General features: G+C 42.6%; 1 protein-coding gene across 5 annotated transcripts in view; it reads left to right on the forward strand.

The window, feature by feature from the left end:
* Window positions 1-24251, forward strand: part of CAST (calpastatin) — a 134095-nt gene that overhangs the window by 46649 nt on the left and 63195 nt on the right. Inside the window, exon 1 of one of the 5 annotated variants that reach the window (XM_053663590.1) lies at window positions 20979-21029. The exons of the other annotated variants lie outside the window; for them this stretch is intronic. The gene's annotated coding sequence lies outside the window, so the exon portion shown is untranslated. Of the gene's footprint in view, window positions 1-20978; window positions 21030-24251 lie in introns of those variants that run through there. 5 annotated transcript variants of the gene reach the window in all.

Below are 24251 nucleotides of genomic sequence, written 5' to 3' on the forward strand. Positions count from 1 at the left end.
GTTCTTCTTGTCTGGTTGCTGTGTCTAGACTTTCTAGTACTATATTGAATAAGAGAGATAAAAGTAGACATCCCTGTCTTATTCCTAATCTTAAGGGAAACACTTTTAGTTTTTCCCTGTTGAGTATAATGTGATTTGTGGGTTTGTTATATGGCCCTTATTTTGTTGAGATATGTTCCCTTTATTCCCTCTTTGATGAGAGTTTTTATCATAAATGGGTGCTGTATTTTGTCAAATTTTTTTCTTGTGTTTATGGATATGAACCTGTGATTTTCACCCTTTATTTTGTTTATGTAGTGTATCACAGTAATTGATTTGTGGATATTATATTAATCTTGCATCCCAGGAATAAATTTCACTTGATCATGGTGTGTGCTCTTTATAATGTATTGCTGATACTGTTTTCTAATATTTTGTTGAGGATTTTTGCTTCTGTGTTCATCAGAGATATTGATCTATAATTTCATTTTTTTGTAGTGTCTTTATTTGGTATTGGAATTAGAATAATGCTGCCCTTGTACAAGGAACTTGAGAGTCTTCCCTCTTCTTAAATTTTTTGAAATAGTTTGAAAAGGATAGGTGTTGTTCTTTGAATGTTTGGTAGAATTTGCCCAGGAAGCCATCTGGTCCAAGACTTTTGTTTGTTGAAAGTTTTTTGTTTACTGCTTCAGTTTCATTGATTATAATTGGTCTGTCCAGATTTTCTGTTTCTTCTTGATTCAGCCTTTGAAGATTGTATGATTTTTAGGAATGTTCCATTTTTTCCAGATTGTCCAGTTTGTTGGCATATCATTGTTCAAAATACTTTCTTATACTCCTTTGTATTTCTGTGGTATTAGTTGTCACTCTTGCATTTCTGATTTTATTTGGGGGGATACCTTCTCTTTTTTCTTGATTGGTAAAGGTTTATCAATCTTGTTTATCTTTTCTAAAAACTGGTTATTGGTTTAATTAATCTTTTGTGTTTTTTTAGACTCTATTTTATTTACCCATATTTTGCCATGTATAGTGTGTACTTTCTGCCCAGATTTTTGAGGGAAAAATAAGGATGCACATTATACATGGGCAGCACTAGAACATGGCTGCGCATTATACACAACAAAATACGGTATTTCTGCTCTAATCTTTATTATTTCCTTCCTTCTACTCACTTTGGGCCTTGTTTTTTGTTATTTTCCTAGTACCTTTAACTCTAAAGTTATATTGTGTATTTAAGATCTTTGTTTGTTTGTTTCCTGAGGTAGGCCTGTAATGCTGTGAGCTTTCCTCATAGGACTGCTTTTGCCATTTCCCATATATTTTGTTTTGTTGCTTCTCATTTTATTTGTTTCAAGTTATCTTATGATTTCTTCCTTGATCTCTTTGTTGACGTATTCATTGTTTAGCAACATGTTATGTAGCCTCTATGTGTTTGTGTGTTTTTCAGGGGTTTTTTGTAATTGCTATCTAGTTTTATGCCACTGCTGTCAGAGAAGATGCTTTACATGATTGTAGTCTTCTTCAGTTTACTGATATTTATCTTGTGGTCTAGCATGTGCTGTATCCTGGAAGATGTCCCATGGGCACTTGAAAAGAATTTACAGTCTGCTGCTTTGGCATGAAATGATCTGAAAATATCAAATAAATTCATCCAGTCCAGTATGTCATCGAAGGATCCTGTTTCCTTGTTGATTTTTTCTTTGGAAGATCTTTCCATTGGTATCACTGGGATATTAAAGTTCCCTACTGTTACTGTGTTACTGTTGATCTCCTCCTCAATGTCCATCAAAATTTGCTGTGTATATTTAGATCCTCTTATGTAGGGTGCATAAATGTTTACAAGAGTTATATCTGCTTGTTGGACTGATTTCTTTACCATTATATAATATTCTTCTTTGTCTCTTATTATACACTTTGTTTTAAAGTCTATTTTGTCTAATACAAGTATTACTACTCCAGCTTTTTGTTTGTTTGTTTCTATTTGCACAGAATATTTTTTCCATCCCTTATTCTTATTTTTTAAATCATATTTTATTGATTATGCTATTGCAGTTGTCCTAATTCTCCCTCTTTGCCCCCCTCCACCCAGCACCACCCCCTCCAGCAGTCCCCACACCAATGTCCATGTCCATTGGTCATGCGTGTAAGTTCTCTGGCTACTCCATGTTCTGTACTGTACTTTACATCCCCGTGGCTATACCATAATTACCTATTTGTAAGTCTTAATACCCTCACCTCTTCACTTATTTCCCCACATCCCCTCCATCCGACAACCATCCAAATGCTCTCCACATCCGTAATTCTTTCTCTGTCCTTCTTGTTGGCTTAGTTTGTTTTTTACATTCAGTTGTTGATAGATATGTATTTATTGCCATTTTATTATTCATAGTTTTGATGTTTTTCTTAAATAAGTCCTTTTAACATTTCACATAATAATGGTTTATTGAGGATGAGCTCCCTTATTTTTTTCTCGTCTAGGAAGCTCTTTATCTGCCCTTCAATTCTAAATGGTATCTTTACTGGGTAGATCCAGCCTTTACTTTTAGTCTCTGTACTTTTAAGTGGATCTACTATAGACAGCATATACGGCTCTTAGTTTCTGATCCATTTAACGACCCCATGTCTTTTGAGTGGAGCATTGGATCCATTTACATTTAAAGTGTGTTTATTTGCCCTTTTTATACATATTTATTTTCCTGTTATTTTTCTTCTTCTTAAAGAAGTCTCTTTAACAGTTCTTTTAATACTGGTTTGCTGGTGATGACCTCTTTTAGCTTTTTCTTCTCTGAGAAGCTCTTCATTTCTCCTTCAATTTAAAATGATAGCCTGACTGGATAGAGTAGACTTGGTTGCAGGTTCTGGCTTTTCCTCACTTTGAATATTGTGTGCAGATTTCTTCTGGCCTGAAATGTTTCTGTTGAGAAATCAGTTGACAGCTCCCATGTAGGTAACTTTCTGTTATGGATTTTAAGATTTTTGTTTTGTTTCCGGCTAGTGTGGCTCAGTGGATTGAGTGCCAGCCTGCAAACCAAAGGGTCGCCGGTTTGATTCCAAGTCTAGGGCACATGCCTGGGTTGCGGGCCAGGTCTCCACAACCATGGTCTGTGGCTGCCTCCGCTGAGCCTGGGTGTGTGTGGGAGGTGCACAAAAGGCAACCACACATTGATGTTTTCCTCTCTTTCTCCCTCACTTCCTCTTCCTCTAAAAAGAAATAAAATCTTTTAAAGAAAGAATCAAAAAGGAAAGATTTTAATTTTGTCTTTAACCTTTGCCATTTTAATTATAACGTGTCTTGTGTGGGCCTCTTTAGGTTCATCTTGTTTGGAACTCTCTGTGCTTCCTGGACTTGTGTGTCTTTGTTTTTTACCAGGTTAGGGAAGTTTTTAGTCATTATTTCTTCAAATAAATTCTTAATCCCTTGCTCTCTCTCTCTTTCTGGTACCTCTATGATACAGATGCTATTATGTTTGGGGTTGTCCCAGAGGTCCCTTAAACTATTATCATTTTACTGTGGTTTTTTTTCCCTGCTGTGATTGGGTATTTCTCCTTCCTTTTCTTCCATATTGCTGATTGGATCCTCTGCTTCATCTAGTTTGCTGTTGATTCCTTCTAGTGTATTACTCATTTTAGATCATGTATACTTCATTTCTGACTTGTTTCTTTTTATGGTTTCTATATCCTTTTTTATGTTTACTATTCTTTGTTGAAGTTTTCATTGAGTTTATCCATTCTTCCCCTTAGTTCCTGAGGGGGAAGGCATTGTTTCAAACTGAATCTGGTAGGTTGCTTGCCTTTATTTTGTTGAGTTCTTTTTCTGAGGATTTCTCCTTTTCTTTCATTTGGAGCATGTTTCTTTTTCTCCCTGTTTTGGCTGCTTCTTTGTTTCTGTGTATTAGTTAGATCTGCTATGTCTTGCAGTCTTGGTAGGATGGCGCCATATGGTAGGTATCTCAGTGGCACAGTCTCTTTGATCACCTGAACTATGTGTTCCAGAAATTTCTCTTATGAGAGTTTTGTCAGTCCTCCTGTTATAGTCGAGTCATGATTGCTATTGGCCTATCCATTTATGGGGTTGGATAGACTATGAGGTTGACCCCGACCCCATCCCAGTGTATGAGCTAATGTGCAGGGGTTGATCCTGTGAAGTAGAATTTGCCCCAGCAAGGTCTGGTGCCTGCTGACGTATCCCTTTGGCTGTGCCATTATGCAACTAATTGAGTCATGCTTTGATGTGATCTGAAGCAGTCAGGTGGTATATTGGTTCTGAGCTTCTTGGGATGGATTTTCAGGTCAATGTCAGATGCTGCCTGTGACAGGCCCTGGGACACCTGTTAGGAACTGCGAAATAATCCATGGTCTGTGGCTGCCTCCGCTGAGCCTGGGTGTGTGTGGGAGGGCACAAGCTGCGTGCTGAGGCCAACTTCCACCTGTTCGAAGGCCCAAGGCACACTAAGATCCTCTGTCACCTACTGGCTGCCTATTCAGCTCAGTCACTGAAAGAGCCTCTGACAGTACATAGCTTGTATGAAGCGGGTTCTCAGTGAGTCACCAGGTAGGGGTGAGTGGTATTCACCAGGATGATACAGATTTAAACTTGGCACCACTGCTTGGTTTGAGGCCACTGGGCAAAAGTCTCAGGGTACACTAAGGTCAGCCATCACCCACCTGGGGCTTCTGGACATTTGCAATGGGGTGGCATCTCAGGGACTTGTCAGAGTGAAGCCAGTAAAGTTCCTCAGACTAAAAGTTTAAGATTTGGCCATATGGGGGAAGGCTCTGCAGAGGAATGGTGGAGCCTGTTGAGAATGCAGGGAAAAATGGCCATTGCCTTAGAGCCATTCAACTCAGCCTCTCTCTGTGTGATGCTGACACCCCCTGAGCATGCCAGCTCTCCTGAGAACACCTCAAGAAAGACTGCAATGAGGACATAGGCCAGCTGCAACCTGCAGATTCCTGTGTTGGGTGCGAGCTTTTCAGCGTGGGGCCACAGGGAGTCCAGAGAATGGAGCTAGTATAGCTAGCTAATGCTGTTGAGAATGTAGACACCTGATGGAAATGTGGGGGAAATGGCCCTCACCCTCAAGCCAGTCCACTCAATTTATTCCTGTGTGAACCTGACACACCCTAAGTCTGCCCAGACCTCCCTGAGAACCTTCTAAGAAAGACTGCAACATGGGCCCAGGCTGGCTGCAGCTAGCTGCTTCCTGCACAGGGAGGAAGTTTGGCAGGGCAGGAAGTTCACAGGGAATAAGGAGGGTGGGGCTGTTGTGTTCCCCAGCTTGATGTCTATGGAAGGGAGTGCTCAACCCAAGAAAGATGGCATCTGTGGGCAGTATAGGAGAAGGCCTCAGTACAGGGACATTAGTGGCTATCCCTCCAGCCCTGTCCCCACAGCCGCACACCCCAATCTCTCCCTGTATGCCCCCAGTATGCTCTGAGCTGCCATCCCTTTGTCAGAGCCCAGGGTGAGTACCCATCCCATGAATGAGATTTTGTGTGCTGGCCCTTTCAAAGGATGCTTGGGTTTCTAGCAGTCCATCTCACCCTGGTGGATGGAATCCCTGCCGATTTTCACAGCCAGGTGTTATGTGGGCTCCTCTTCCTGGCACTGGTGCTTTGAGCTGGGGAATCTGGGTGACCTTTGCAGCTGACATATCCCTCTGGATTTTCAACCGCCTCAGTGGGTGTGGGGCCAGCCCTCTTTGAATCTCTGCCCCTCCTACCAGCCTTGGTATGGCTTCTTCTGTAAATCCTAAGTAATATGGCTTCTGTTCAGCTAGTCTTCAGTTGGTTATTCAGGTTGGTTATTCTATAATTTAATTGTGATTCCAGTTGGGTCCTGGGAGGAGGTGAGTGTAATTTCTGCCTACTCAGCTGCCATCTTGGATCCCTTAAATTTTAAACTTTTTGATTTTTATTTTATATCTTTGAGACACCATTACTTCATAGGTGGAACTATTTACTTTTCCCAAGGTATGAACTATATCTAATTGGTAGTCCAGTTGAAATAAAAAACCCACAACCTATGTTCCCCTGTATACATATATACTGTGTATCTCCTCCTTCATCAGACCTCACAATGCCCCCATTTTAGAGGCTGTATGGCTGGAATGTGTGGCTTAGTATCCATGTGTCTGAACTTACAAAAGGAAGATATTTTATCCTATAGTTTTTTCTGACATATTGAATCAATAATCTGCTTACTGGGGAACTACAATGGGTCTTCACAAACAGTCACATTTTTTCCCTCTGTGAATAGCTTTTAAAGTAAGAATGTGAGCTGTTCAGTGTTTCTCAGCCCGGTACCATTGACATTTGGGATGACAGTTCCTTATTGGGCAGGTCTGTCTGTCTTGCTCCCGCTGAATGCTAGAATATGAACAAAAGTGCTCTCACATATTTTTAATTACTTTGAGATGAATGGTCCCTCCCCTGGTTAAGCACAAATGAGCTACACTTTTTTTAATGGAAAGTCATAAAAATAATTACTCTGTCCCATTAATTCTGATTAAGGGCCCTTCACAACATCTTCTGAGACGTGCTGACTTCTGAGAAAGTCCGTATGTTCAGACACTGGAGATGCAGGTGCAGGCTGCGTGGTCCCGCGGCAGGGTGATGATGTTACTCTTGTGCTCCCCTGTCTGCACGAGGCAACGGCAAGGGGTTATTAGAAACCTACTGCAGTCGGTTTTGAAAAAAGAATAGCTCAGCATAAGCTGTATTAGAACAGAGTGTTAATAACTACAGCTGTATTTACTGAAAATTACCATGCTCTAGGCATATGCCGATCGCTTTACGTGATGTGATGATAATGCAGTGATGAGCTAGATGCTCTTCTTATGCCCACTTTACAGATGAAGGAAGAGCCTGGTCTCGTGTAACCACCACATGAGCCTGGTCTTGTAAATATGTCCTAAGAAACTCCACTGTTTCTTAGGACATATTTAACAGATCTCCATAAAACACTTTCTAAAAAGTGAGCTTCTGTGCATGAAAAGTTACTACACACTTAAAGCCTCATTTGGCTACATCGTCTCATTCGTTTACAGTCACTTTTGTTCTTAGAATGCCAACTTTTTGCTGTACTGGGAGCTGCTCAAAGACAGGATCCACATCATTGTAGCCCCACCACACAGCATCCACCATGGTCATTGCTCAATAAACAGTCATTGAATTGGAAAAGATTGCTTTTACCCTAATATGAATAGAGCCCTCCGATGCTGTTGCATTAGTATAGAGATTTATCCTGGGTATATGGAAAAGGTAAAATTATACACATTTTTAGTCTCTAGGATTTACAAGTAGATTTTTGAAACTTAATGCCTGTTTGTCCTTTAGCTAAAGAGTAAATAGTGGATAATAAAAAAAAGATCAATAAGAAATATTTTTCTTTTATTTTTTGGGGGGTAGTTATACAATGGGTCAAATATGGTGCTGTGGATCCAGAGGTACAGTATGAGCCAAATATAAAAACACGGTGTGCAAAGTGCTAACTGGCATTGCTATCAAGGTGCTATATAAATGTGCAGTGGGAGGTTGAGGGAAGGGGGCTGAGGTTGAGCATGGGGACCTGTTTTTCTGGGAATAGACACTGAGTATGTGAGCCCCTTCGAGGAGAGCTGCAAGCAGGAGGCCAGTCTAAAAGCAGAAAATACCAACAGCAAAGATGGACACAGACCCCAGGGAGTAGGATGTCATTCAAGTGGAGTGCAGTTAGTCGGAGGCAGGACTTGTACAAGTCTGATATATATCCAGCTTCCCAAACACTGACTCTCCTCACTTACTATTTTCTTAATCTCTCCCTTCCATACTTGCCCCTAACTACCAGTTGGGACACTACAGTCCCACTCCACATGCTACATGTGCTGCTGTGTGGGACTGAGAGTTCTGACTAATTCTAGTTTTCTCTGGTGACATGTTCTTGACTCCTGCCCCTGGTATACAGACTGGACTTTCATCAAGTCTCATGTGTCCCTGAGAATCCCATGTTGTCCTCTGCATGGTTTCCCAGAGACCCCAGAGCTGACTGGTCTACGTGATGAGTCCTCCAAGTTGGCTTTGAGACACACATTCCTGCTGCTCATATTCCTGTTTGTGTCTTTACCACCAAGCCCCAGGTGCAAGAGAGAATAGATGCTTGTCAACTGTCAGAATACCCTTTCCCTCAATTCCAGGCATTTGTTATCTCTAAGGACACATTTGTCTCGATTTAGTTTGTTATTTCATATTGGGCAGCTGCCACCTGGTGAATACAGAGGTGCAGCAAGACAGGAAGTCCCTCAGATCCCCATTTCCTCACCTTTTATCCTTTGCACTGGCCCCTCCCACAGGAGTGATTGGCACAGGCAGAGCTGCTGCTGGTCTGCTTGTTGGTAGCATTTCTTTTCCTTTAGGTCTTTTTTCAACACTTAAAAAATCACCTAACATTTAGTTTTATTTGGAGAGGATTTCTTATATTTTGGAGAGAGGATTTGGGTCTGCTTTTATTCATTAATCAAGTTAACATTGGTAAACTTTTTTTAAAAATATAGTTTATTGATTATGCTATTACATTTGTCCCATTTTCCCCTGAACACCCTCTCTCACCTACATCCCCCCCTTGTGCATGTCCATGTGTCATACTTACAAGTTCTTTAGCTTCTATATTTCCCGTATTATTCTTACCCTCCCCTTGTCTATTTTCTATCCACCATCTATGCTACTTGTTCTCTGTACCTTTTCCCCCTCTCTCCTCCTCCCACTCCCCTGTTGCTAACTCTCCACGTGATCTCCATTTCTGTGATTCTGTTCCTGTTCTAGTTGTTTGCTTAGTTTTTCTTTTCGTTTTAGGTTTGGTTGTTAATAAATGTGAGTTTTCTGTCATTGTATTATACAATTTTTTATCTTTTTCTTAGATAAGTCCCTTTAACATTTCTTATATAAGGGCTTAGTGATGATGAACTCCTTTAACTTGACCTTATCTGAGAAGCACTTTATCTGCCCTTCCATTCTAAATGAAAGTTTTGCTGGGTAGAGCAATATTGGATGTAGGTCCTTGCCTTTCATGACTTGGAATACCTCTTTCCAGCCCCTTCTTGCCTCTAAGGTCTCTTTTGAGAAATCATCTGACAGTCTGATGGGAACTCCTTTGTAGGTAACTGTCTTCTTATCTCTTGCTGCTTCTAGGATTCTCTCCTTCATTTCAATCTTGGCTAATGTAATAATGATGTGCCTTGGTGTGTTCCTCCTTGGGTCCAAGTTTTTTCGGACTCTCTGAGCTTCCTGGACTTCCTGGAAGTCTATTTCCTTAGCCAGATTGGGGAAGTTCTCCTTTATTGTTTGTTCAAATAGCTTTTCCACTGTTGCTCTTCCTCTTCCCCTTCTGGTACCCCTATAATTTGGATGTTGGAACATTTAAAGATGTCCTGGAGGTTCCTAAGCCTCTCTTCCTTTTTTTTTTTTTTGAATTCCTGTTTCTTCATTATGTTCTGTTTAGATGTTTCTTTCTTCCCTTCTGGTCCACTCCATTGATTTGAGTCCCAGTTTCCTTCCCATCACTATTGGTTCCCTGTACATTTTTCTTTATTTCACTTAGCATAGCCTTCATTTTTTCATCTAATTTGCAACCAAATTCAACCAATTCTGTGAGCATCCTGATCACCATTGAACTGTGCATCTGATAGGTTGGTTATCTCTTCGTCACTTAGTTGTATTATTTCTGGAGCTTTGATCTGTTCTTTCATTCGGACAATTTTTTTTGTCTTGTCATGCCTGTTATGTATGAGGGGCAGAGCCTTAGGTGTTCAGCAGGGGTGTCAACCCAGTCACTAGGTTGTGACTCTGTATGTGGGGCAGGGGCCTGAGAGGGAACAATGGCACTTGCTCCGCTCTTTGCCGGATTGCGGCTTCCCACAAGCAAAGTGAGCCCTTCTGGTGCTGATTCCTGTGTGGGTGGGTTTGTGTACGTTCTAGGACCCTGTGAGTCTCTCCAATGAACTCTCCTGTGAGGCTGGGAGTCTCTCCTGGCACCTCAATGCCCACAGGTATTTTCAGTCAGTGTTTTGAGACTTTATTTCCTCACGCTGGGATTGTGGGTTGCATGGTCTGTCTCACTCCCGAGTTTTGCCTGGTTTATCCGCATGTGACTGTGGGACCACGCGGTCTGCCAGCTGCCTTGTATGCCACACCCCTCCACAATCCGCCACCTCGCTGGGTCCGCCAGCCACCTCTTCGCCGGGAGTCCTCTCCACCCGGCCACCTGACTAGATGAATGTTTCTTCTTTAACTCCTTGGTTGTCGGACTTCCTTACAGTTCAGTTTTCTGTCCATTCTGGTTGTTTTCTTGTTTCTAAATTGTTGTTGTCCTTATTTTGGTTGTGCGAGGAGGCACAATGTGTCTTCCTACGCCTCCATCTTGGCCAGAAGTCTTGGTAAACATTTTTTAAATTCCTATGTGAGAATACATTTTTATTGATTTTTAGACAGAGATGGAGTGGGGCAGAGGAAGGGGGTGAGAGAGAGAGAGAAACATCAGTTGGTTGCCTAGGTATGTGCCCTGACTGGAAATTGAACCTGGAAACTTTTGGTGTACAGGGTGATGCTCCAACCAATGGCCACCCAGCTAGGACAGTAAACATATTTTTTAGATTACCAGCACAATTATAATTTTTCCCAGTTTGGGAGTCTCTGTGGTACTTAGCGATCATAATGGATAGCATGTTGGTGAGCCGTGTAGGTAACACTGACTACAGTCTTCCAGTGAGTCTCGTCGTTGGACTTCTAAGGAATGAGGAATGTACCTGTATTCTAAGCAGTGCCTCCTTAATTGCCAAGAGCAAGCTTTAACAATTGGAGTCTCTTTAGAAAAGAGACATTCTTGGTCCTCAAAAAGAGACTGTTGGCCTGTAGCGAAATTCCAGACTGCTCCCTGGCCCTGGGGCTCTCCCAACTCTTGTACCAGTCTGGAGTTCTCCAAGAGAGTGTTTCATGGTGTGGAGTTCACATAGTATCTGCATCAAATTTACCTGGGATACTAGTTTTAAAATGGAGGTTTTCCAAGCCCCACCTGAGACCAACCCAGAGAGAATCACTGGTTTAAGCAGCTCTCCAGATAAATTCTTATATCTGTTGAAGTTCAATAACCCTAACTCTAAGAAGTGCTGGACTATACAGAGCCTACCTGTCGGCAGTCTTCATCTGGCCTTGGCAGTGCAGTGAAATCCTGGTGAGAATTCTAGGTATCTACAGGCACTCAGACTTCTGAATGATACTGAGGGTTCCCCATGAACGGAACTGGTTGATGTTCATGGCCCACTTTTGGAGCCTAGCCAAGGGTCTGGACCACCCTCATTTGACTCAGAGTTGCCATAAGAGATTGGGGCCAGCTTAGAGTGGTCATGTTCTCTGGGCTCTGTAATGGATTGAGGTCCCCTGTACAAGTGACTTAAATATAAAGACTTAGATCAGACGCTGGAGCCTCTAGAGTTGCCCAGAATAATTAGGGGAGGGGTCAGGGAACCTTGTTCCTACAGAGAGACCAGGGGCTCAGCCTCCTATGTCATTTCTTTATTAGCTGTTCTAAGAGGGTGGACAGAGAAAGTTGAGAATAGAATTATTTGTATATTTTCCAGTTACATATGCTATTTTAATTTCCTCATTATTCTGAAAATAGGAAATTGTGTTTATGTCCAACAGGGTAAAAAAAAAAATCCCTTTATATAATTCTATGGCCATGGCTAGTTATCATCAAAGTCCTAGAATATAAATATTCTCATGCTAACAATTTATCTAAAACAGTGCCTCACTGGCCCTTAGATACACATCTTTTTATAATATTTCATTTACAAAGATTTATCTTTTAGGATTCCTTTTTTTTAAATTCTCACCTGAGGCTCTGTTTATTGATAGTGGAGAGAATGGGAGTTGCAGGGAGAAAAAGACAGACAGACAGACAGACATTGATGTGAGAGAAATATCGATTGGTTCCCTCCCTACATGCCCTGACTGAGGATCGAACCCACAACCTAGGTATGTGCCCTTACCCAGGATTGAACCTGAAATCTTTCAGTGTATGGGATGAAGCTCCAACCAACTGAGCCACCAGGCCAGGGCATCTTCTAGGATTTGTAACCTCTCTCATAATTACGAGCTCTTGAATTATCCTTATTTATTTAAATTTTCATGTTAAATTCTATGCAGTGTTTCTGTGTGTTTGAAACAGGAGGAGGTTCTTCCGTCAGCATTCAGACCAGTTTTGTTAGGCCCTCCTCATGTATCAAAATGTTTGAAAGCCTTTAGGTAAGGAATGCACGCTCAGCTTGTCACAAAACCCACTAGCCTCTCTTCTTATTGGCCTGATGTGCTCCTTCAGGCCAGTCACCCAGCACATGTTTTTGTTTGTGTTTTAGACCCCTGACCTACAGGGATAGACACATAGTATTTCCTGAACATTCGATTAATATATAATTTGAAAGTTGCATCTGTTAAAAAAAGATACTCGCAGATGAGCTGTGTACCTGATGCGTGTAGCATTACGTGTTTCTTTAGTGGGCCAGGATATCGGCCTATAAAGTGACAGCAACGTTGGGATTGTTGATGGGTACAGCATACTGTTTCCTTACAGTGCAAGAAGGGGTGTGGGCTACCGGCGTCATCACAAGCATCAAGAGCCCCCAGGTTTTAGACCCCTAACATCGGAAAAGACAGATATCCTTGAGGCACTGCAGGAAAATCTTTTAAAAATATATTTTATTGATTATGCTGTTAAAGTTGTCCCATTCCCCCCCCTTCATTCCCCTCCACCCTGCATGCCCTCTCCCACCCACATTCCCTGCCTTTAGTTCATGTCCATGTGTCACAGTTCTTTAGCCTTTACATTTCCCGTACTATTCTTGCCTTCCCCGTGTCTATTTTCTACCTACCATCTATCTTTTTAGGTCACACCCAGGCTGGCAGTATTAGCACTGGCTGGAAAGTACTTTTGAAAAGTAATTTTGTAAATTTATCCTAATATCTTATGTGGCTGGGTCCTTTCTTTTGACCACAAGAAAGTATGAAGAGAATCTGTCACCAGGAGGAAATTGCCAACAGATAACAATAGATGGTACAAAACAGTGGTCATTTCACTGACCTGCTATGAAGTTGTCTTGTTTTCATAAAGTAATGATTCTTAATGTCAGGGAGTTTCAGAATCACCTAAGAGGCAACAACTGGTGAGGCCACAATCCTTCCTCATCCTCCTGTGCTTTCCCCTTGTAAGCTTCTAAGGGTCCATGTCCTCCCCACCTGCCCCCCCCCCACACACACACCCCCCACCTGTGACTGACGTTCCTGGGCCGAGAACTGCTGAGCTAAGGGGTGAATGCTTGTCCAGTCGCGTTGCCCAATGGCATGACATAACATTCCTGCCAAATCATTGTGTAAATCTGTATCATAAAATGTTTAAATAATTATCCATTTTTGCATAGTTTGCTTATAGTTTCAATGAGTGCAATTAATGATTATTTTTTTCCTAGCAATGTTATAAAATTAAACTATCTTCCATGTGATATCTTGCTCTAACCTTGATTTTTTAAGTCATTCCATCAATCAATCATTAATTGTTTGGAATTTTTGCCACATTGCTAAGAAGCCGTGTACCCCTTGCTGAATATTAAGAGATCAAAAAGGAAAGGTTAACCTCTCCCGGCTATTCAGTCTGAGCCTTTTCCTGGTTTTAAGGATTTTTTAACTATTGTAGTGATGGGTGCAGAAGCATTCTCTATGTTTGTGTGGTAGGCCCTGCAGGATTCCCAGCCCAGCAAATTAAGGTTGGTTTGTTCTCCAGGCCTTCTGACAATCATATTCATATACCTCGTCGTATGTCACTAAAGATTGCATATGATGAACACCGATCTACATATTTGCGGTTGAAATCTTTACAAAACACCAGTTAATTTCCAACTGAAGTAGTGGTAAACTGTATCTTCTCTGTGTGTGTATAACTTCTCCACATTCTGCTATAGGACAAAGAACTGACGGTTTGGTTACTATTTGAAATGGAAAGAGAACCAGTAGGACACAAAACTTAACAAAGAGCATTCTAGCTGGTTCTGATAATCTGAAAATAACTATGGGAGGCTCTGGGAGAGGGGTTAGGTCCAGCTGCATGTGTGTAGTCTGGATAAGCTCCCTGGGATCCAGCTATTTGAAAATATATGGAAAGAAGAAAAAGAAACCAACCATTTATTATTTCATTGAACAACTACTATGCTAACTGATATACATAGGATTTCATGTAATCCTCTAAAGAGTTGGATATTTTTCCATTACATAAAAGGATATTAGGACAATTTTATAAATGAGAGGATTAAGGCCCAAAGAGATTAAATAATTTACCCTGACTCACAAAGCAAGTTTCTCTTTAATTCTAAAGCTCTTTTCAGTGGACCAGTCTTCTAAAACCCTCCACTGAGTAGTTTATATCTAGTCAGTTTAAATAACTTGAGAGAGGAATTTATATATACATTCAAAAGAGCACTAAAAATCAATATTATGTTCTCTATCGTTATGCTCAATACCCTCATACTCTCTGATGGATGAGGTTCCCTGCATGTTCGAAAGAGTATTGTACATTGATTGGAATTAGTAAATAATAGTTTCATTGCCGAAGTTTCTTTAAAGATTTTAATGGGCAGTTGAGAAGGGATAAATTAGCCATCTTTGAATATAGTAAAAATTTTATATGCCAAGATTAAATAGTACATAACTAAAAGCTCCCTTATTGCCCTGGCCAGGTTGCTCAGTTGGTTGGAGCACCATGCACCAAAAGGATGCAGGTTTGATCCCCAGTTGGGGCATGTGCAGGAGGCAACCAATCAATGTTTCTCACATTGATGTTTCTCTCTCTCCCTATCTTTCTCTCCCTTCTTCTCTCTCTAAAATTAATAAACATTTCCTCAGGTGAAGATTTAAAAAGTATTAATTAATAAATAAATAAATGAATGAATGAATAATAAGGCAATAAAAACTTCCTTATCATGTAGAAATTCAGAACTTTTGCTTAGGTTGAAGGATAAGCAACAATGTTCACATTTCACATCAATTTCAAATCAGGCCTACTTTAAAATTAATTCTTCTATCCACTGAATTGTTATCCTAGGGGAAAGCAGAATGAAATGCAGTGGAAGGTACTATCGTCATCCCCATTTTACAGATGAGGAAACTGAGACACAAAGCAGTTAAGGAATTTTCTGAGGTCACTCACCTGGCAGCAGGGCTGGAATTCCAGCTCAAGTGGTCAGGCTCTGCAGCCATTCCCTAACCACTACAGACCACTGCCTCTTTAATATTTGCAAAGATCAAACTTGCTGTTGCTAAAATACATTTGTGAATTTGTTATTCTTATGTGGTTTCCGGAATGAAATTTTATTTCAATCCCTATTTTAATTTTGGTTATCTAAAGATCAGCTTGGACAGGGGGGGCCCTGTTTAAATTCCTGTCATGTAAGTCTTCTTAAGACCCGGCTTCACCGAGAGGCTGGCTGCATGGAAGGGCCGGTGACAGGCCCCTGTGTCAGCCACCACATGATTGGCCCTATCTCAGTATTTCCTTGTAAGTTCCCACTCACTTTCTGATAGAGACATTTTGAGTCCGTCATCCTGGTAGAGAGTAGGCTGGCAATTGGTTTGGTAACACGAGGACTGTCAGAGTTCTCAGGTCCTCCCACCCTCCATTAGGCCTGCACTGAAGAAATGAATTTGAGTGCACTGTGGAAGCCAGGCCGAAAGGCTCTGAGACGGTTGTTCAGCAGAGCTCAGAATTTTTTATTCCTATGCAATAATCACATCATCGGTAACCGTCTATGCTTTAGGTGAGCTCATAATCTTTTAGCATTTGCATAAAACTTTGGTGCTCTCAAGATTCCTGTTCCTGTATTGACTGGAACCTAGACCTGAGCAAGCCATGCATTTGAGTCCGCAGAAAATAGCATAAGATGAAACAATGTTGCCCTCTTTAAGAAAGATGAACAGTATTAGTGTGTAACCTCTCAAAGCAGTGGTCACCACACACTGCTCTTCCATTTGGAGACTAGAGAAGATGTTTGAGGCTATTGGTATTCAGAAAATTAAAATCATGGCCGTTTATTGACTTACCATTTGCCGGGCGCTGAGCCAAACACTTTATAAACATGCCCTCATTTAATCCTCACTACCGTCTTATGAAGTGGTGTCATTTTTATAGCCATTGAACCCATGTAAAAACTCAAATTTGGAAGAGTTAAGTAGCTTGCCTGAAGTTACATTGCTAAAACTAGACCCCAGGTCTGTGGGACTCCAGAGGCTAGACTCCTGTGTTTCCGGTTTGAACAAGTGTCATTGGTACGTTATTGAATAAGCTTCACATATTTACAACATACAGTATCAGAGGTGCAGAATTCCAGAATTGGCAGGCCTGACATTGTACAGATGAGGAAACTGTGTTCCAGGGAGGCTAAAGATTGAAGGTCACACGGCTTTCCGAGGCCGCCTTCTTCATTGTTCATTATGTGGCATCTATTATGCTGGAATTTCCTGACTCACAGGCTTAAGTTAATCCCTAGCTGGACAAACTTTTTCTAGGGGAAAATCAGAAGAGGAAAGCAGGCTGTCTCTTCCAGGTCTAACTTCTCTACCTCACTTTGGGCGGCCAGTGTCAGACATAGTTGGGATTATTTCATGCATCAAGTGAAGCAAACAGGATCCTTAGGGGCAGGAACAAAACTTCAGGGGAAAAGCTGCTATTCTACTCTTTGATGACTAATCCAGGCTGCGTGGCTTGCTCTTTAACTTGCCCACAAAGTAATTATCATCCCGGAAGAAAAAAATTGGAATACCGGAGTTTGCAAAGTGACGACAATGAAGCAGTTTCTGTGTAGTAGGTTAGGTTCAACTTCATGCCTTCTGTGAAATTTTTCTAAGCACTGAAGGTGGTCCAGCATCAGAGCACGTGGCCAAACATCCCGCAGCCTCTCTGGCTTGGACTGAGCTCACAGATCAGCTGTGGCTGTTGTCCCAGTTGCCAGGCAACACTTGGATGTTTATTTTGAGCTCTGCCCACATGTTGCATCAGAGGCCGAAGCTTCTTGTGCTCTCCACTTTCCAGAGCAAGCAGAGCTCAGGCACTCTATTTTTACCTCCTCAGTGCGTCCCTTCTGATGCTGTAGTTCATGAATGCACTGCATACTCAGCTGAGATAGACTCAATCATCTTCCTTTTCCCCAGGTGAGGCTCGGAGCCCCTCGTCTGGGAGTGTTCTGCTTCATCTAGCCCGCTGCACTCTGGGCCGAGTGTCTCTGCTGCTTTCCTACCTCCAGGTCTAGCTCATCTGGACTGGCAAACCCATCTCAGCCTTCATCTCCATTTGTTTTCTAACAGCAAATATCTTATTTTAGTTTTCGAACGTAGGGAATTCAATTTGTTATCGCAAAAAGTTCCTGAGCATTGCTGTCACATGTGCTCAAATCCAAGGTCCACCTCTTCTTCACTGTGAGGTCTTAGATGAGCTACCTCACTTCTCTGAGCCTCAGTTTTCTCATTTATAAAATGCAGTAATGATAGTTCCCTCCCAGGCTTCTAAAGGATAAGCTGAAATCAGACATGAAGGCACCTGTCACAGTCCCCACCTCTCAACTGAATGCACAGTTAGTGTGGATATTAAGTAGCTGCCGTCTCCTCTGTGAAGTCTTTCCTGACTGTCTTCCAAACCAGCATCTCAGAAACACCGTCGTCTCCCTCTTCTGATGGCGTCATATTGTCCTTAAGATCCTGCTGTAATCAGCCTTATCTCTTATTACGTGTGCTGAGGGGTGCGTTGGCGCTAAGTAGATCAGCTGGCACAAAGCTGCGCTCTGCCTGAAAGGAATGTCTCAGTTTCGTTTACGGATGAGCCATTGTTTATCTGTCATCAGAATCCCGTTGTTATGATAAACACTGTACTTTGTTAGGTGACTGTACTGCAGGTGTTTTTAAAAGCACCATGATTATGTCATGTTAATAATTAGAGGCACTGTAAGAATGGATGTCAGGGTATGACAGCACGGCAAACAGCACGCACACCCAGACTTCTGAATATTCACTTCCCGGGGTGAAGAACCCGTCGCTGCAGGTGGAAAACTGTAACCCTGTACTCGTGGGCCCTTCAATGGTGTCCGTGGAGACGGCCAGTGCCTTCCTTAGAAAGCCCCTCGACCAGCCGTCTGTTGTGTGTTCCAGGTGTCTCAGGAAGCGGCCCAGGGGTTTTTGTGTATATTTATTTTTTTAAGTTGTACAACTACCAAGTTGAAGACAATAAGGATGTAAGTGACTAGATATTTATTTATTTTTTAACTTTTATCGTTTGCACTATTGCAGATGTCCCGACCCGCCTCCGCTTCGTGCGCCTCCACGCAGCCTCTGGGCCCCCTTCCCTCTGGGCACCACCACACTGCTGTGTGTCTGTGGGCCGTGCCTGTGGGCCGTGTCTGTGGGCCGGGCCCGGATGGTGTTTGGCCAGTCCCTTCACCTGCCTTCCTCCAGGCCCTCCCCCTCCCCTCCCCTCTGACAGCTGTCAGTCTGCTCCATGTGTCCGTGCCTCTGGTTCTGCTTTGTTCTTCAGTTTGTTTTGTTCATTATATTACACATATAAGTGAGATCATAAACAGTCTTTTACCTACTGGCTTATTTCACTTAGCATAATAATTCCAGGTTTGTCTATGCTGACCGACTAGATATTTAAACTATATTATCCAAACCAGTTTTCTGACTTGTGCTTTGAACAAAATTTCGGATGATTGTAAAATTCATAATGTTGGCTTTCGAGTCATCAGATGATACTTTTGTGTTTACTTACGTACAACTTCTTACATTTATTTAACAAATACTTTTTAAGGAACTACTGTGGGCCAGGCTCTGAGGAGGTGCAGCTGCTGAGACAGGCATGGCTCCTGTTCTCGTCGAGTTCAAGGTCGGGCCTGTCTTACAGCTCCTGTGGGGAAAGAACTGAAAAAAAACCCCATCATTCCCTTTTCTTTCATTATTTGAGGCATGTTATTAAAGAAGAATCTTATTATGGTTCAGAAACAAATTACTTGTTTTTCTCTTGTGCATTCATCAAAGCTAGTTTTAAAAGTTAAAAATCAGTTATTGATTTGTCAGAATTTTTTAATTTAGAAAGTTTAATACTTATTTTTTGCTTTGCCCCGTTACCTGAGTTTGGTCTGCTCTGACCCTCACCACGACCCTGTGGGGCGCATCGTGCTGCTCCCACTGTGGGAAACCAGGGGCCTCTGACGTGCAGTCAACTTGCCTGGGGACTCACGGCCACCCAGAGGCCATCAGACTGAAACTTAAGTATTCTAACTTGTTAATTATAGTCTTAAACCTAGCATTTAAAAAAAAGGCATTAAAATTATACTTCATTCTTTACTTCAATTAAATTTTAATTGATTAGAAAATGGAAACAGATTTGAATCAGCAGTGGTTGTCAGCTCCTCTCGGCCACAACACAGTCAGCACTAGAGCAGGCACCGTGAAGTGCAGAAAAGGCCCTGTCTCCTGATCAGTTTATAGATTCACTGACAAGACATGACATACATTTAGAAATGAGCTCAGTCACCCTCCAGTGCAGCATACACTATTAAGTGTTCAAGTGAGAAGTACAAAATATATGAGTTGAGAAGATAATGAGATAAAGCACATACAGGTGTTGTATTTGGAGCTTAAACCCTCCGAGGGAGGGATGGGTGGGACCTGAGCAGGGAAAAGGCTTTGTAGGCCCTGGGAATGACGAGATGAAAGGCTCAGCGGTGCAAGGTGGCGTGATGGTGGGGATAACACTAGCTATAGCCCGGCATGTATCACTTGCCAAGCATTGTTATAATTGGTTCATGTGCATTAACTTATTCTTAAAACAGCCTTTTGGAGTAAGAGTTATTACTATTCCCATTTTGCAGATGAGGACACTGAGGCACAGAGAGGTTAAGTAATTTGCTTGAGGTTGCACATGAATTCAGAGTCTGCTGGAGTTCCACCAGAGAGTCGTGAGTCCATACCCCTTTCATACACCTAACCAGTGAGTTATGCTGCCGGACGAGGTGCCCAGGAGGCAGGAAGGACACTGTCCTGGCTGGTAGGGGAGTTCTGGTGCGGGCAGTATGGAGAGAGGTAATGGAATAAATAGGTTGGGTCAAGTAATGGAGAATCTAATGTCCAGGCGGGAGACACAGTGGGAAACCACAGAGAGTTTAGTACTTCATCAGAGTGGGGACATGGTACACATTTGTTTCAGAGAAATTAGTCAGGCAGCCACAGACAGAAAGGATTGGGAGCTACAGGTGAGGGTGGGAAAGAACCAGACACGGAAACTCTGAGAAGGTCCTTGATGTAATCCAGGTGTGGGAGGCATATGATTAGGCAAGGAGTGTGGATGGCAAAGGAAATGGTGATGAAGCTACAGCCAGCACTGTGCCCAACTCCAGTGGTTCCAGGCCAGACGAATTCTGTCTTCCCTCGTTTGACCCTGGCATCAAGTCCGGAGGGAAGTGGTGTTATTCCCAGTTAAGAGTCAAGGGAGCGGAGGCTCCAGGAGGTTATTTAATGTGCAGCAGAGATTTGAGCCTGTACCTGCCTTTCTTGCCTTCTTCACTTTAGGTAATATAATGTAGTCTAGTGATTAAGTAAGGCTGTTAATAAGGTATGAGATAGTTCCCATAATAAATGATAGTGTCAGGAGGAGAAAGTTGAACAGATATTGAAGAACAGAGAAGAATGGGGCAGGTGAAGAGGCTTCCAGAAGGAAAACGGTCAGGAGGCTGGGGAGAGAGCCTGTAGCTCTCGGTGTCACTGCAGCTGTGGGGGAGGGGGCGGTCTGTGATTCAGAATGACACTGCGGTCAGGCAGGCGGGAAAGGAGAGTACATACCCACACCAGCTGGCGTTGACAGGGTGCGTGAAGGGGTTAGTGCTGAGGACAAAGTAGGAATGCTGCCAGTGGAGCGTGGAAGAGGAAGCAAAGGCTGATTCACTCTATGTGCGCTTTCTGAACGAGCCAGCCCCGTGACAGGTGCAGGGATCAAGGTGAGGCTGCTGGGCCTCTGGAGGGGCGCGGTGGGCGGGTTCCTGTAAACCAGATGCAGGTGCCCAGAGAGGAGCTGAAAGTCTTCTGGGGGAACAGGCAAGTGAGAGGATGCTGTTATGTGGATGACGGAGAAATAAGGAACTGAGGGAATGACCTTTTTGTCAGCCAGATTCAGTGGCAGCAGAATGGATGAGTAAGGTTCTAGGACCCCACCCCTTCCTAGGGAGCTCTCCCAGTTTGGCCACTTGCCAGGGCCTGTGTGCAGCCTCAGAATTCTCGCCACTCACTTCCAGCCTGGCCGCATGGTTGAGGATGGTCCTGGGTCTTGTATCTCTTCTTGTGAAGTCTCACTAGACACCCAGTATAAATAAGAAAAAGCCCCAGCAAGAGACCTGCTATAAGAGTGGGGGTCAGCAGATTAGTGTACCCAACAGACAGCTCTTTTAGGGGGACCCCATCTGGTGGAGGAGAGCATTCATGACGCAGCTGAGCGATTGCGGGCCTGTGTACGGCACTGGGAATCGGTGAGGTGGGATGGGAGAAGGAGGAGGCCCATTAGGGACTGATTGCAGTGGTTCAGAAGTTACGGTGCCAGGGCTGGAGCTAGTAGGGTACTATTGAGAGGAAGGGCGTGTAGGATTTGGATATTTGGGGAAGAGAAGCATTCAACCAGCGGCTCTTGGGGGAGAACAGTATGAAGGGTGAGATGAGTGAGGTGAGCTCTGAGCCTGCGCTGGGTAGCTGCCTGGAGCAGCTGTTCTGAATTAGGAGTTGGCTCCAGACTGGAGCCTGGGATCTTTAAAGGCAAGAGAAAGAATTTTTGTGTGATACAGTGGGCAACAGCAGTCATCACTGGTGCCACTTTAGAGAGGAGACACGTGCCTGAGAATAACATTTGGGAAGATTAATCTGTCCAAAAGGGGTAAGAGAGTTAGAAGACTGTAGTCTGGGAGACCTTTGCAGAATATTTGTGGAAAAGGAGAACAGTTTCCATTTTCTGGGGGCCTTAAAAGCAGACCACCTTTCCCTCATATCTCTAATTGTTTACTGCAGTAAACTTCCAAAATTCTTACTGTAGCAGGTGAACACATTTAAAGAAATTTTGTTGAATAATGCTGCAAAATAAGATGCTACGTTGGATAAGTACAGGATTAAATATTTTTTGTAAGTGCAGGATTAAATATTTTTTCTAAGCAATTACTATCTTTTATCAATATTGGTTTATCTTTTATGTAACTTGACAGCGTTAGCAAGATTATTCGAGGTGGGCCTGAAACTGACTTGGCACTCAAACGATTTGTTTTTGTCCCACGGGATTCCCTTCATACCTCTGATAGAGCACTTAAGTTGTAATGTGAGCCTGCTTGATGTCTGTCTGTCTGTCTCTGTGGACTAGAAACTCTTTCAAGGCTGTGATAGTATCTTACTCATTGTGTATCGTCAGCACCATTCATTGCCTTTTATTTTTATTTTTAAATATATTTTATTGATTATGCTATTACAGTTGTCCCGATTTTCCCCCTTTGTCCACCCCCACCTGGTACCCCCATTCCCTCCATCAGTCCTTCCCTTTAGTTCATGTCTGTGGGTCATGCATATAAGTTCTTCAGCTTCTCCATTTTCTGTACTGTTCTTAACATCTCCCTGCCTATTCTGTACCTACAAATTTGTACTTTCTAATCCCCATATCTTTCTCCCATTCTTCACCTTCTCCCTCCGAACTGATAACCCTCCAAATGATTTCCATGTCTATGATTCTGTTTCTGTTCTGCTTATTTGCTTAGATTCAATTGTTGATAGTTATGGATTTATTGCCATTTTAACATTCATAGTTTTGATCTTCTTTTTCTTAAATAAGTCCTTTTTAACATTTCATATAATAATAGTTTGGTGATCAGGAACTCCTTTAGCTTTACCTTGTCTAGGAGGCACTTTCTCTGCCCTTCCATTCTAAATGAGAGCTTTGCTGGGTAGAGTAATCTAGGTTGTAGGTCCTTGCTTTTCATTACTTTGAATGCCAGTCCCTTCTAGCCTACAAAGTTTCTTTTGAGAAATCAGCTGATTATCTTATGGGAACTCATTTGTGGGTAACTATGTGTTTTTCTTTTGCTACTTTTAGATTCTCTCTGTCTTTAACCTTTGGCATTTTAATTTTGGTATGTCTTGGTGTGGTCCTCTTTGGGCCCAACTTGTTGGGGACTCTCTGAGCTTCCTGGACTTGCATTCCTCTTTCCTTCACCAAATTAGGGAAGTTTTCTTTCATTATTTTTTCAAATAAGTTTTTAATATTCTTGTTCTTTCTCTTCTCCTTCTGGCGCCCTTATGATTCAAACATTGGTACATTTGAAGGTGTCCCAGAGACTCCTTAGCCTGTCTTCGATTTTTGGATTCTTTTTTCTCTTGCTGTTCTGATTGAATGTTCTTTTCTTCCTTGTGTTTCAAATCATTGATTTGATTCTCTACTTCATCTTCTTCATCATTGGTTTCCTATAAATTTTTCTTTATTTCACTTAGTGTAAACTTTATTTGTGCCTGGGTCTTTTTTATGCTGTTGAAGTACCCAGTGAGTTCCTTGCACATCCCCAAAACCAGTGTTTTGAACTCTGCATCTGATAGATTGCTTATCTCCATTTAGTTTAGTTCTTTTTCTGGAGTTTTGTTCTGTTTTTTCATTTGGGTCATATTTCTTTGTCCCTTCATTTTGGCAGCCTCCCTCTGTTTGTAACTATGTGTTACATAGAGCTTCTTTGATTCCCTTAGCAGTGTGGCCTTGTTGTAGAAAAGTGCACCCGAAAGTTGGATAAGGCAGAGTCTTAGGTAATCACCAGGGTGGGGCAACCTGTGTTGGAGTCACAGATATGGTGTTGCTGCTCTGTGACTATATGGCTCCGTGTGGCAGCAGGATCAGAAAGGGGACAGAGCTGCTGCCTGGCCTCTGGAGTATTGTCCGGGAGGAAGCTGTCCCCCAGCACTCGCCCTGATGCCAGTCACTTCAGTTTCTCCCCATATGTCACTGGTGCCCTTCCGGCTGCTGCCCTGGGGCTTGAGCCCAGAGGGAGTGAGTCTGCGTAAGTCCTAAGTCCATTGCAGGCCCTGTAAGAAGAGACTCCTGAGAATCCCGCAGTTTCTTCTGTCACCCCAACCCTCACTGGTTTTTACAGCCAAAAATTATAGGGACTTACCTTCCTGGCACTGGACCTCTGGGCTGGGTGGTCTGGTGT

This window comes from Artibeus jamaicensis, unplaced genomic scaffold, assembly GCF_021234435.1.
Source record: "Artibeus jamaicensis isolate MK-2021 breed Jamaican fruit bat unplaced genomic scaffold, CSHL_Jam_final contig_3214, whole genome shotgun sequence".
Taxonomy (NCBI): Eukaryota; Metazoa; Chordata; class Mammalia; order Chiroptera; family Phyllostomidae; genus Artibeus; species Artibeus jamaicensis.